At 47.4% G+C, this 12,550-nt stretch overlaps 1 pseudogene; it reads left to right on the top strand.

Annotated features, from left to right (window-relative positions):
- The window catches only part of LOC110308961 (glycine cleavage system H protein, mitochondrial pseudogene), a 30,379-nt pseudogene extending 18,114 nt beyond the window's left edge, over positions 1-12,265 (top strand).
- Positions 12,266-12,550: the final 285 nt, after the last annotated feature.

The raw sequence follows: 12,550 nt of genomic DNA, 5'->3' as shown, positions 1-12,550 counted from the left end.
GCACAAGAAGACTTGGCATGGTTATTGAGGCTTATGCAGTCTCCATGGGCTTCATCTCACTGAGACAAACACTCAGACCCCATCCTGATTAGCTGAGCCAAGGGGATGTATCCCAGAAGCAGCTGACCTGTGCTATCTCTCTGATCTATACAGGCCTCCCCGTCTCATCCCACTGGGTCTTTGGGTCCTGGCATCCTTCTTTACACCTGACCCTGAGCCCGTCCTCTGCCAAGGGCAGCAGAAACACATTTCTGACATTGGCTCCTTTCCATCATCAACTGTGACATCCGTGTATGACATTTCTTGGGCCAGCCCTAAGTGACTTTAGATCCCCTAGTTCTCTTGTCTTGTAACATAACTCCGTACAACAGGAGAAATTCTCAATCTTTTTCTGTTCATAGGGTTCCTGGGAAACCTGCACACAGCACAGGGGAAGCCACTGTCTTGAAGTTCTGCCCTCTAGAGCAATACAGATGAACACTGAAACCAGAGCCATTCTCTACCTTTGGTGTTTGTTGTATGAGATAGGGTCATTATACTTAGCTCAGGCTGGCCTGAGAGATAGGGTCATTATATGTAACTCAGGCTGGCCTGAAACTTGAGATCCTCTTGCCTTGTCCCAGGTGCAGGAATTGCAGGTGTGTGTCACCATATCTGGCTAAATTTATTTATTTATTGGGACAGATCGAACACCAGTCTTTAGGCATGCTAGACAAGTTCTCTGACACAGAGTTACAGCCCCAACCCATCAGCCTCCACTTTCACAGATAAGTAAATGAGGCTCAGAGGTTCTGGACATTTGCCTAAGGTCACATACTAATTAAGCGGGTTTAGAGCCAGGACTTGGGCTCAGCTCTTTGGCTGTCTGACAAAGTACTCTATTACAGGGCAGCTCGAGTCAGGTTGTATTCTGCCAGCCGTATTGTGTGGTGTGTGTGTGTGTGTGACTGGGAGGGGGCTAGGGGGTGGAGGGTGGATTAACTAAACAGATTTATGGTGTTCTGCCAAAACAGCAAACTCAAGACATATTCTGTTGCTATAAAAGAATGCACGAGGCTGGATAACTTATTAAAAAAAAAGTTTACTCGGATCATGATTCTTATTTTTGTCTTGTTGGTTTTTTGATTGATTGATTGATTGATTGATTGATTGATTGTTTTTCAGACAGAGTTTCTCTGTGTAGCCCTAGCTGTCCTGGAACTCATCGCTCTGTAGACTTGGCTGTCTCAAACTCAAAGATTTGCCTGTTTCTGCCTCCCGAGCGCTGGGATTAAAGGTGTGTGCCACCATGGTCAGCCAGATCATGATTCTTAATGTTAGATACCAAAGACCAGGGGGCTATATCTGGTTTGGGCCTTACAAAATGTCCTAACATAATGTAAAAGTAGAGAGGAATGTACACGCATGCAGATAAGATAAAACATGGGGGTAGCCTCTACTTGTAACAATGGTTCTCATGGTAATTAATGCAGAGCCTTGAGAACGGGATTAATCTTAACCACCACCCACCCCACACTCCAGCACACAGAGGACCACATGCTAACATGATCTCCAAGCTGTAGCACCTTCACAGTGCAGTCAGGTTTCAGGCCTGTAGCTAACATTTGACTTTAAATCTGTAGTGAAAGGCATGGTAAGCCAGACTTGGTGGCACATGCTTGTATGCCAGCACTCAGGAGACTAAGGCAGGAGGATTGCTGCAAGTTTGAGGCCAGCCTGTGATGTACTGAGTGATCTCAACCACCTTCCTCCACATAAAAGAGATGGCAGGATGATTCTCTGGTCTATGTGGCAGGAAGAAGGGAAGAAAACTAGGGTAACCTCCAGCTGGTACCTGCTGGGACTTCTCCTTTAAGGAGTTGTCCCAGAATCCCCACTTTTGACTCCACCTTAGCTTACTGGCTGAGCATTGCCATTTGGTCAACCTCAGCAGCAAGGGAGTCTGGGAAGGCAGTGGATTTCCCTTTGACCTCTTGGGAGGTACTGGGATGGATGGCGGCTTGGCGTATTTGCCACAGGGACCTATCACTCTTGCTTCTCTTCCCTTGTTTTCTACTACCAACAACATTCGTTACCTTGTGGGCCACACCTGGCTCTACCAGTCCTCCCCCTAAAAGCGTTAGAATTTATCCTCTTATTCATTTATGGGTAGGCACCCACAGAGACCCACAGTAGAAACCAAATGGGTTTCTGCCTTAGCTGCGGCAGGTCACGGCTCTGCTCTTTAGTCATGGCTGCCATGAGGCTGTGTGGATGAAGATGTTAGCCATTGCATTGCCCAGTGGTCTCCAGGGTGGACTCCTGGGCACAGAGACTCGTAACTTCCTTAGCTCCATGCCTTTACATGTGGTACCTGGCACACACAGGGCACAGAGCAAACATACCTCCAGCAAATACTGGCCTTAAGATCAGATGACGTCAGCCTGCAGGCTCACTGCCAGCTCCAGACAGGAGACTTCCTTAAGGAAAGGGTTGGGCAGGGAGCCTCCAGATGGCCCCTGTTCCCCTCTGCACTTACCTAAAACCTGAGATCTTAAAGAAAGGTGACTCTGTAGCACAAGATCCATCTGGGTTCCTGGCTCAGGGTCACAAGACATTTAGCCTTTATCCTCACCCCAGAGCCACTGGGATACAATACAGAATCCCTGCAGGCCGTTTTTAAACTCCAGAATATTCCAGGCTCTTCTGTATACATCCAACACAAAACAAAACAAAACAAACAAAACCCTGCTCTTAGCAAAGGTACCCCGTGAGCTAGCTGGGCCAGAGCACCCCCTTCCATATCTGAGCACCTTCTAAGTCTGTTCAGGCGGCTCATGCTCCGAGCCCCCAGGCAACAGCTGGGGACCCAGGCCTGTCTCCCGAGAGAATCCTGTTGGGTGGGTTTAGTCAGTAGCCCTCTTGTCCCTGAGGTGCTTCTTAGCCAATTTTCCTCCTCTGATCTCAATCTGCTCCTTAACTCTGGACTCTCTCATGCTCCTGCTTCACACAGAAATCTGAGCCCAGCTCCTTATCCACAGTCCTAAGACAGTGCTTCTGCTTTCTCCCTACCTTTCTCTCTATAGTCTGCTCTCCCTCCCTCCCTCCCTCCCTCCCTCCCTCCCTCCCTCCCTCCCTCCCTCCCTCCCTCCCTTCCTTCCTTCCTTCCTTCCTTCCTTTTTTCCTTCCTTCCCTCTCTCTTTCCTTCTCTCTTTCCCTTATAGCTAAGGATGGAACCCAGGATAACAGTCATCTAGAGAAGCACTCCACCACTGGACCAAAATCCCCAGCCTTATAATTTTATAATAACAAAAATTTTAAACAATTGTTATTGACTCTTTTTTTCTTCTTCTTTAAAGCTGAGAGACAGGCCTGGTTCCTCTTGGTTCTTGGCTTGGTTCCTGTGGGAAGTTTGGGACTGAGGACTTTTGACCAACAGAAGGACAAAAGTGTATTTGACTTCAGACATGAATGATAAATATGTGTCCATCACACAGCCTTTGGGCATCGTGCCCAAAGATATAGCCAGATGACAAGAATCAAAGCCACCACTCTCCCTTTGATATGGAGGGTCCCTCCCATTCATTTTCCTGCAGGTAGGCATCAGATAAAGCTTTCCTTAGGCCCCAGCAAAGGTCAAGTTTCTCCTTGGCCCCAAGCCCTGTCTGCCCAGTGAAGGGCATGAGAACTTGATCCAAGCTTTCTCTCCTGCCCTTTACACATCTCCAGACTAGCCTTGTCTGCATCTGGGACAGTTTTTTATTCCAAAACTCAAGGGTTAAAAGGATGGACCATGGGAATGGAAGAATTAGTCAGAGCTGGGGTCTTGTCCCCTCACCCCTTCCCCTGCTGCCCACACAGGACAGAATTCCCACTAATTCTTTGATCTCTGGGTGTTTCTCCTGACCCCCTGGCATTTTAGTATGGGCCGTGGGAGGCAGACCTGCACCCTGGTACTGGACTTCAGACGATTCCTCTTTCAGCCCTGCAGGAGTCCTCTCTTTAAAACTCACGCTCATTAGAAGCCAGTCCATCAAAGGCACTGGTGACCATGAAACTGGGTGCTGCATTCGTCCCATGGTTATAGCGGTCAGATAAGGTTGGTTGTTTTCCTGAGGCTCTGGCAACAAATGTTATTTGCTTTTGGAGGGCGGAAAAAAATTACTTTCCTTAAAGTTTCCCCTTTGCAGGTTTTAAAGACTAAGAGTGGGGCTGGAGAGGTGGCTGATTGGTTAGGAGCACTGGCTGTTTTTCCAGAAGACTTAGGTTCAATTCCCAGCACCCACATGGCAGCTCACAACTGTCTGTAACTCCAGTTTCTGGGGCTTCAGAAGCCCTCACACATGCAAAGCACCAATGAACATAAAATAAAACTAAATTACACATACATGCACACACACTCACACACACACACTCACACACTAAATCCCATTTCATAAGAGATGTATCCCAACTTCTTAGTTTCTAAACATCATCATAGCAAATACTAAGCTGCATTTGGTAGTTTGTATAAGCAATGATCATACTATAAGTTAGAATATTTATTTATATCTTAGGTCCTTCTTAGGGTGGGAGGTTAACCTGTCCTGTGCACCTGGCCAGCTTGGGAGAGGTGACATGGTGCCTGGCACCTCTGGGAATGCTCTGAGTCCAATGCACCTGAGGTGGCTCATTAAGCGCCTCTCACTTCCTCAGCCTCCTGTGTAGGACACCTTCTGTCTTCTGGCCTTGCCTGCAGATCGCCCTTTCCTATCCAGCTGTGTCCTCAGAGACCACTCTATATGGCGAAATCCTGGAACTCCAGCATCCCATGGCACAAGCATGGACTGGAAGGATGGAGAAGAGGAGATGAGATCTTACTTCTGACCCCCCACCCCCACCCCCACCCCCGCAACCTTCTAGTAACTGTTGTAGGCCTTGGCAAGACTGTCTATCTCCAGGCTTCTGGCAATATCCCGTTTCCCCTTTGGGTGCAGAGAAGGTAATTTTGCTGTCACTGAGCTGGTCTAGGCACTATTCATGTGGTTTTCCTAAGCCAGGGCCACACCTCTGTGAACACTGGCACTGAGACAGGGGTGCCAGTTCTAAACTGAGGGATGCTGAATATGAAGTCTCCCAAAGCCACAGTGCCAAAGAACATCGCTCCAGTCCCATTCCCCAACTCCCAACCCCCACAACAGACCCTGTTGGAGTCTGCTAAGAAGATACTGTCCACCAGCTTTGTCTGAGAATGGATTATCAGACTCAACTTTAGAGTGTAAAAGGTCCTGCTTCAAACCTGAGTGGAAGGATTGTCACCCAGAGCCAAGAGTAGGAGTATACGGGACTGGCTGGAGCCCTTAGCCTGTTACCAACACACCTCGCACCCTTTTGTTGAATGACATCCCCACAATCTGCCTAGTCTTCACTTAGTTAAGCAGAAAAATGAACAGTGTCCCCAGGGCCTTTGTGTCTTCATTTCTGAAGTTTCCCACACCATGGGAGACGGAATGAACAAGGTATACATTTTTCTCTTGCTGACCTAAATTTCATTATAATGCTCGCAGAACCCTCGGGTTGGAGAGAGATGCCAACCTTTTCAGCTCTGCACTGGTCTTCTTCTGGCTCCTTCCCTCCTTTCTTTAGGTAAACTTCCCTTATGGTTTTTGCCCTCCCTGTTGCTTACATTCCAGATGAACTCCTGCCTCCTTTTTGTTCCCGCCCCCTTTCCAAAAAACCCCCCATCTCTCAATTTTGAGATGTTAGCCAAGTATGAGGAAGAAATTCCATGGCTATTAATCTACACCAGGTAGGCTGACCACTCTGCCTAACTCTCTTTACTCCTTAGCACACCGGGTCTCTCATGGGTGAGTTTTGGAGCACATGGGAAGAAGCTAAGGGTCTGTGTGTCTCCCATCTGGAGGGGAGTTGCATCCTCTGTCTAGGCAGAGGCTATGCAGGAGAGAACCTTTGGAACTCAGTCCCTAACTCCACCACTCACCTGTGTCTGCTAGGAAGCAGGCAGGTGTCTCCTCTCACTCCTGCCTCTCAGGGACTTGCTGGACCCAGAGGCTCCCAATGGTCCCTGTGTTCTCCTCATGCCACATGGAACCCTCGTTTGGAATGGGGAGACTTTTCCTTTCTTACTGTTAAAGGTTTCTTTCTTTACTTTTGCTAGAGGAAATGACTGCCACCAACCTCCCCATAGGCTCCAGAGCTGAAGAATACAGAAGAAGCAGATCCAGCTGGCCTGTGCCAGTTCTAACGATTACCTGGGTTTCCGCTTCTGTGCACATGTTTAACTTAGAGTTAACCTTAGAGGACACATTCAAGAGGGAGGAGAAGGGAGACACTAGCAAAGGAAAGAGGGACAATGAATAAAAGAGCCCTGCCAGCCATCACGTTCTCAGAGGTTCCTCACCTCCACCCCTGTCACCCAGGAGGAAGCTTCAGTTCCTGCCAATCAGAAACCCGACAATACCCTATAGACGTCTGATACCACTGCAGATGTTTGGGGGAGTCTGTGAGGAACAAAGAGAAGCAAGCATGATTACATACATCCCCTACCTCCAAAAAAAGGAGTAGTTAGTTATACTCCTCTGGTTCATCACAGCCATTAAAAGTGAGACCACAGGGCTGGAGAGATGGCTCAGCGGTTAAGAGCACTGACTGCCCTCCCGAAGGTCCTGAGTTCAAATCCCAGCAACCACATGGTGGCTCACAACCATCCGTAACGAGATCAGACACCCTCTTCTGGAGTGTCTGAAGACAGCTCCAGTGAACTTACATATTATAATAAATAAATAAATCTTTAAAAAAAAAAGTGAGACCACATAACAGGAGTCACTTGAAAAGAGAGCCCATATGGTTCTTTAGTCAAGCATGTGTGCTCATGTGTGTGTGAGCACATGTGAGCACACGTGTGTGTATGTGTCTGTGTGCACGTGTACATGTGTATACTCAGGTACACTCACGTGTCTGTGCACATGTGGAGGCCAGGAGTGCACATCAGGTGTCTCTCTCTATCACTATGTAAGTTGTTAGTCAGGGTCTCTCTAAGCAGGAGTTTGTTACTTTTGCTAGAATGGCTGGCCAGTGAGGTCCCGGATCCACTCCCAGTAAGGGCTCTCAGAGGCCTGCGGCCACATCGTGCTTTATTACTGTGGGTGCTGACTGTCTGGACCCGGGTTTTCATGCCTTTTGTAGCAGGCGTTTTACCCACTGAGCTGTCTCCGCAGCCCCTCACGCTTCCACTTTTGAAGGGGTTGAATGCGTCTGTTTACTTAAACATGTCTGGTAGCTAATGAACATACCCACCTTCGAGCTGCTCTTCTCACTAAAATCTAGATGCTAGCACAGCATTCTGATGTCTGACGTCCGCACAGGAGGTATGGCCAGTGTTTCCTCTCTTCCTTGTCTTAAGTTGTTTCCGATCATGTTGGGGTGGTTCCTGCAGCCTGCTCTTGGGAGCCAGTGACTTCAGAGAGATGTGCAAACCACGGAACATGGCACTTAGCCTATAATCTCAGCACTCTGGAGACTGAGGTGGGAGACTCGGGTTTGCAGCCAGACTGGGCCACACAAGGAAGCCATCTTTCAAGCAAACAGCATGGCCACTCTTCCTGCACCTTATCTCATAGCGGGGAAGGGAGAAAGATTCTAACGTGGTCTTTTTTAGTCTGTTTCTAGAGCAAAACATCTGAGGTTGGACACTTTACAAGGAAAGATGTTCTATTTAAGTTGACAATTTTAGAGCCTGAAAATCGAAGACTGTGATGGCTCTATGTATCCCCCTTTCTGCTAAGGCTCAGAAAACATGGACGGTGCCACATGTTACAGATGGCACCATGATGACAGTGTACCTGACAGGACACCTGAGAGATTTGGGGAGACTTGATCTCTACACCACCTCTCCCCCACCCCAACCCTCCCCCGAGGGAACTGATGGCAGTCCCTTGGGAGCCATATTAATCTCTCTGAGAGAGGCATCCCTGATGACATAATCACTTCTCTTAAAGCTCTACCTCTTAAAGGTCCCACCACCTCTACCCTGGAGACCAAGCTGCAAGCTCCCAGCAATGAACTTCTCAAGCATACTCAGACTATATCTAAACCATTGCAGGCTGTATAGATCAAACAGACAAACCAAACCAACGTCTCACAACTATAAGGAAGTCTTAGGATGGATGCACCAACTTAGTCCAGCAGATAGGAAGCCCTGGGTTTAGTCTCCAACATTTGAAAATAAAATAGAATCTTCAGCCATAGCGCCATCATCGGCTGCTTTCTCTGCACAAGGTCAGACAGCTGCCTTCCATGTTGAAGTCATATATTCTTAGGGGCTCAGCAGACTAACCCCAAACATTCTGGGCTAGGCCAGAGGGCAAAGGCTGTTGGACATACATCTCATGAATCCTGTTGCTTCTTTGTGTGGAGTCAGTTTGGATGCACAGGCTCTAGAAACACACCCCATTGCCAACCCTAGTCTTGTGGAGTTGTACCTGGAATATGTGGAGTTTTGGAACCTTCTCTTCCCATAGGCAACTTTTGCCCAGGGTATCTGAAACAGCAAATACATTAGGGAATTAATAATAATAGTACCTCTGGGTAGAGGAACATTTTTATTAGATATTTTCTTTATTTACATTTCAAATGCTAGCCCAAAAGTTCCCTATACCCTCCCCCCGCCCTGCTCCCCTATCCACCCACTCCCACTTCTTGGCCCTGGCTTTCCCCTGAAATGGGGCATATAAAGTTTGCAAGACCAAGGGGCCTCTTTTCCCAATGATGGCCATCTTCTGCTACATATGCAGCTAGAGACATGAGCTCTGGGGGTACTGGTTAGTTCATATTGTTGTTCCTCCTATAGGGTTGCAGACCCCTTCAGCTCCTTGGGTACTTTCTCTAGCTCCTCCATTGGGGCCCTGTGTTCCATCCTATAGATGACTGTGAGCATCCACTTCTGTATTTGCCAGGCACTGGCATAGCCTCACACGAGACAGCTATATCAGGGTCCTTTCAGCAAACTCTTACTGGCATATACAATAGTATCTGGGTTTGGTGGCTGATTATGGGATGGATTCCCGGGTAGGGTAGTCTCTGGATGGTCCTTCCTTTTTTCTTAGTGGTGGAGGAACATTTAAGGACTTATTTTCTACTTTAAACATTCCTGTGTATCCCAATGGACCTATGTTGCTTTGGTGACTTCTATTTTTTTAATTAAAAAAAGAGAAAAAAAAAGCCAGCAAGGCCAAGGCGGCCCCACTTCCTCTTCTTCATTGTTATCCTGCCTCCTCCTGCCCCAGAAATTCTAGCCCCGGAAACTTCCCACAATCAGTGCTCCTGATGTTGGCTCCAGTCACCTTCCTGAAGCCAAGGCTGCAAACCTGTTTGGTCTCTTCTAGTAACTCCCAAGGACTCTGAGGCAGCATGCCCTCCAGCTTCAACAGTTTGCAAGCTTTTCAAAGGCTACTTTGGTTTCCATGTTGACCATTTGCAACAACAATGGCATTTACAGAGTTGAACCGTCCTTCCTGCAGATTCCTCCCAGTCCGGGGTGCTCGAGCCTTTGTGTCATGTGGTGGAGTTTTTGCACAGAGCTTATACATTTCCTTTTGAATACCTTAAATCACCTGTAGCTAACTTGTAAATAGTACAAAGTAAATAGACTGTTCTCTTTAAGGAATGACAACAGAGTCTGCATATGTTTAAAGCACACACTCACAAGAGCAAGCACCCATGCACTTGCGCGAGAGCAAACACACACACACACACACACACACACACACACACACACACACACACACGGGCACACGGGCACATGGGCACATGGGCACACAAACAATGCATGTGTATGCGCAGGTATCCTGCACATGTCCTCTCAAGTCTTTGGACGTCAGAGGTTAGCCAAGACTCAATCTCAGAAGCCCTTGTCCTCTGAGGCAGGGTCTCTCCCTGGGACCCAGGGCTTGCCAATTAGGCTAGGCTGGGTGATCTGTGAGCCCTAGGAACCTACCATCTTTGATACCCTACTGCTGGGATTACAAACATGTGCCACCTTGCCTGTTGTTTTAAGTGTGCACAGGGAATTTAATCCAGGTTCTCACGCTTACATAGAAAGCACTTAACTGAAGGAACTATTTACTCAACACCAAGCAAATACACAGTTTAAAAAGATATACATTTCCTCCTGTCGTTGGTTGTAGTCTCTGGATGTGGAAGACTGACTACACGTACTGTGTGCCCAGTCTCTGTTAGCATTTGCAAGTGTTAATGTTTAATCTTGTTTCTGTTTTGAAATTTAATAATTATTATTATTTGTGCATGTGTGCACAAAGAGAGAGGGGCACAGGAGCCCAGGTGTGTGAGTTATCTCCTTCCACCTTTATGTGATCAAACTTTGGCTGTCTGGCCAGAGTGGCAGATGCTGAGCCACCTCACTGGTCCCTTAACATTTAATCTCGTTTAATCTCCATGGGACTCCAGGGACTGGGTATTATTATCATAGACGTTTTACAGGTGAGCAAGCTGGCGTGATAGAGAAACTTGCCGGAAGTCACACAGCTAGTGACTGGCCGAGCTAGAATCTGAATCTCAGCAGTCCGCCCACAAAGCCTCTCCCGTGGAAAATGTGGGGAAAGCTGTTTGCCCTGTGGTTGCTGTTGGTACATTAGGGACAGAGGTGAAGAAAAGACAATGAGAGACATAAATCTTCCTCCAAGAAAAACAGTGACAGAGAGAGCCAGTAGCCAGTCGTAGTCTAGACAACTCTCATAGAACTGCTCATTCACAGAGGCAAGGAGCATTTGAAGTTCTCTCAGCCTCACTCCAGTTCCCCAGCAATCATTAATGGGAAACTAAGCGCTGGAGGAAAGTGAACTCCCAGAGCCCAGGGGAAGCAGGAAGCCCAGCCGACCCAAATGCCAGGCACCCATCACAGCAGGGTGTGAGCCCATCCATTTGCCTCTAGATAGCTGAAATAAACAAATCACCCCCCCCCGCCCCCAATTTGGCAAAGGTTTCTTGTTGTTACACTGTCTGGGAGACAACTGATACTCATAGCTATGTGAAGAAAGCCAGGGCTTTTGGATTCTGATTAAGAGGCAGATGGAATCACTACTAAGAAGGTCTGTGGGTGCAGCTCCCCAGCTGTCACCAGGCTGCTGTCCCTTGAGGGAACTGCAGGCAGTTTGTGTGAAGTCCCCTTCTTGGCCTCCCACTCAGCCTTAGGCATCTCTGTAGCTTTCAGAACAACTGTTGAAAGTGAAGACTGCAGAGAGGATGTGTCCCACCAGTAGCTTAGGGTCGTGTCCAAAAGCCTTAGCTAAATTAGAAAAGCCAGTTAGGGAAACCTGGAGAGCCCCTGGGTTTTCTGAGGGAGCCACTGGCCACTTGTGAGGATCCTTTTGGAGTGACAGTGGCTGACACTATGCAGAAGCTACCTCGGACTGGGGACAAAGGCTTCTTTAAAGCCCTAGATAAACATCACTTGAAAGGGATTGCTAGATGCTAGGCTCTGCAGACCTAATGTCCTGCAGCTACTTAGGAAACAAACAAAATATTCAGTATTTTATTTACAGAGACACCTTAGGAGATATCTATATCTATATCTATATCTATATCTATATCTATATCTATATCTATATCTATATCTATATCTATATCTATATCTATATCATCTATATATTTGAAGACATCTCTTAGATTTTTATAAACATTTCCTTTTTCAAAAATATTCCCAGCTGGCCCAATGGCAGAGGTGAAGAGCAGTTACCCTCCGGACCCTCTGATCATGTTGCTACGAGGAGCTTACAGGTTGTGTGGCCTACAGCCTGTGCACCACCCTGGCCTTCTGCTCGCTGCGACCCTGGGCACTGAGTGCCGCTCACTGGGCACCGGATCTGTTTTGCTGTTGGTGCGTAAAATGACAGAGAAACATGAATGGATAACAACAGAGGAAGGTACTGGAATGGTGGGAATCGGTGATTTTGCACAGGAAGCTTTGGGAGATGTTGTTTACTGTCGTCTGCCTGGAGTTGGGACAAAATTGAAAAAAAAAACAAAAAACCAAGAGGAGTTTGGCGCTTTGGAAAGCATGAAGGCTGCCAGTGAGCTCTCCTCGCCTCTCCGTCAGGAGAGGTAACTGAAGTCAATGAAGCACTTGCCGAAAACCCAGGGCTCGTCAACAAATCCTGTTATGAAGATGGTTGGCTGACCAGGATGACACTGAGCAACCAACCCTTCAGAGCTGGATGAATTCATGAGTGAAGAAACATATGAGGAGTACATGAAGTCCACTGAGGGGTGACCATGACACCCCTCCACTTCCAGATAAAACTGGATGTGACCTGTTCGAGCATGCTTGCCTTAAACTAGTGGAGAGTAGAGGACTTGAAATACCTTTTAGCAATACTGATGGAAAGAAACTGTTCTTGACTGTGCTACTTAAGACCCACCCCCAACTTCCTAAAGGATTCAGATAAACACCATGTACAGATTTTTGATAATTGCCATACTAAGTATTTAGACTAGGGGTTAAGCCCTGGTGTTTAGAATTCATAAGATCATCTGAGGTGAAAAGTGGTTATGAGGC

The sequence above is a fragment of the Mus caroli genome, unplaced genomic scaffold (genome assembly GCF_978045245.1).
Source record: "Mus caroli unplaced genomic scaffold, Mus_caroli_1 scaffold_12, whole genome shotgun sequence".
In the NCBI taxonomy this organism is placed as follows: Eukaryota; Metazoa; Chordata; class Mammalia; order Rodentia; family Muridae; genus Mus; species Mus caroli.
This window is presented reverse-complemented; position numbering and strand designations above follow the sequence as displayed.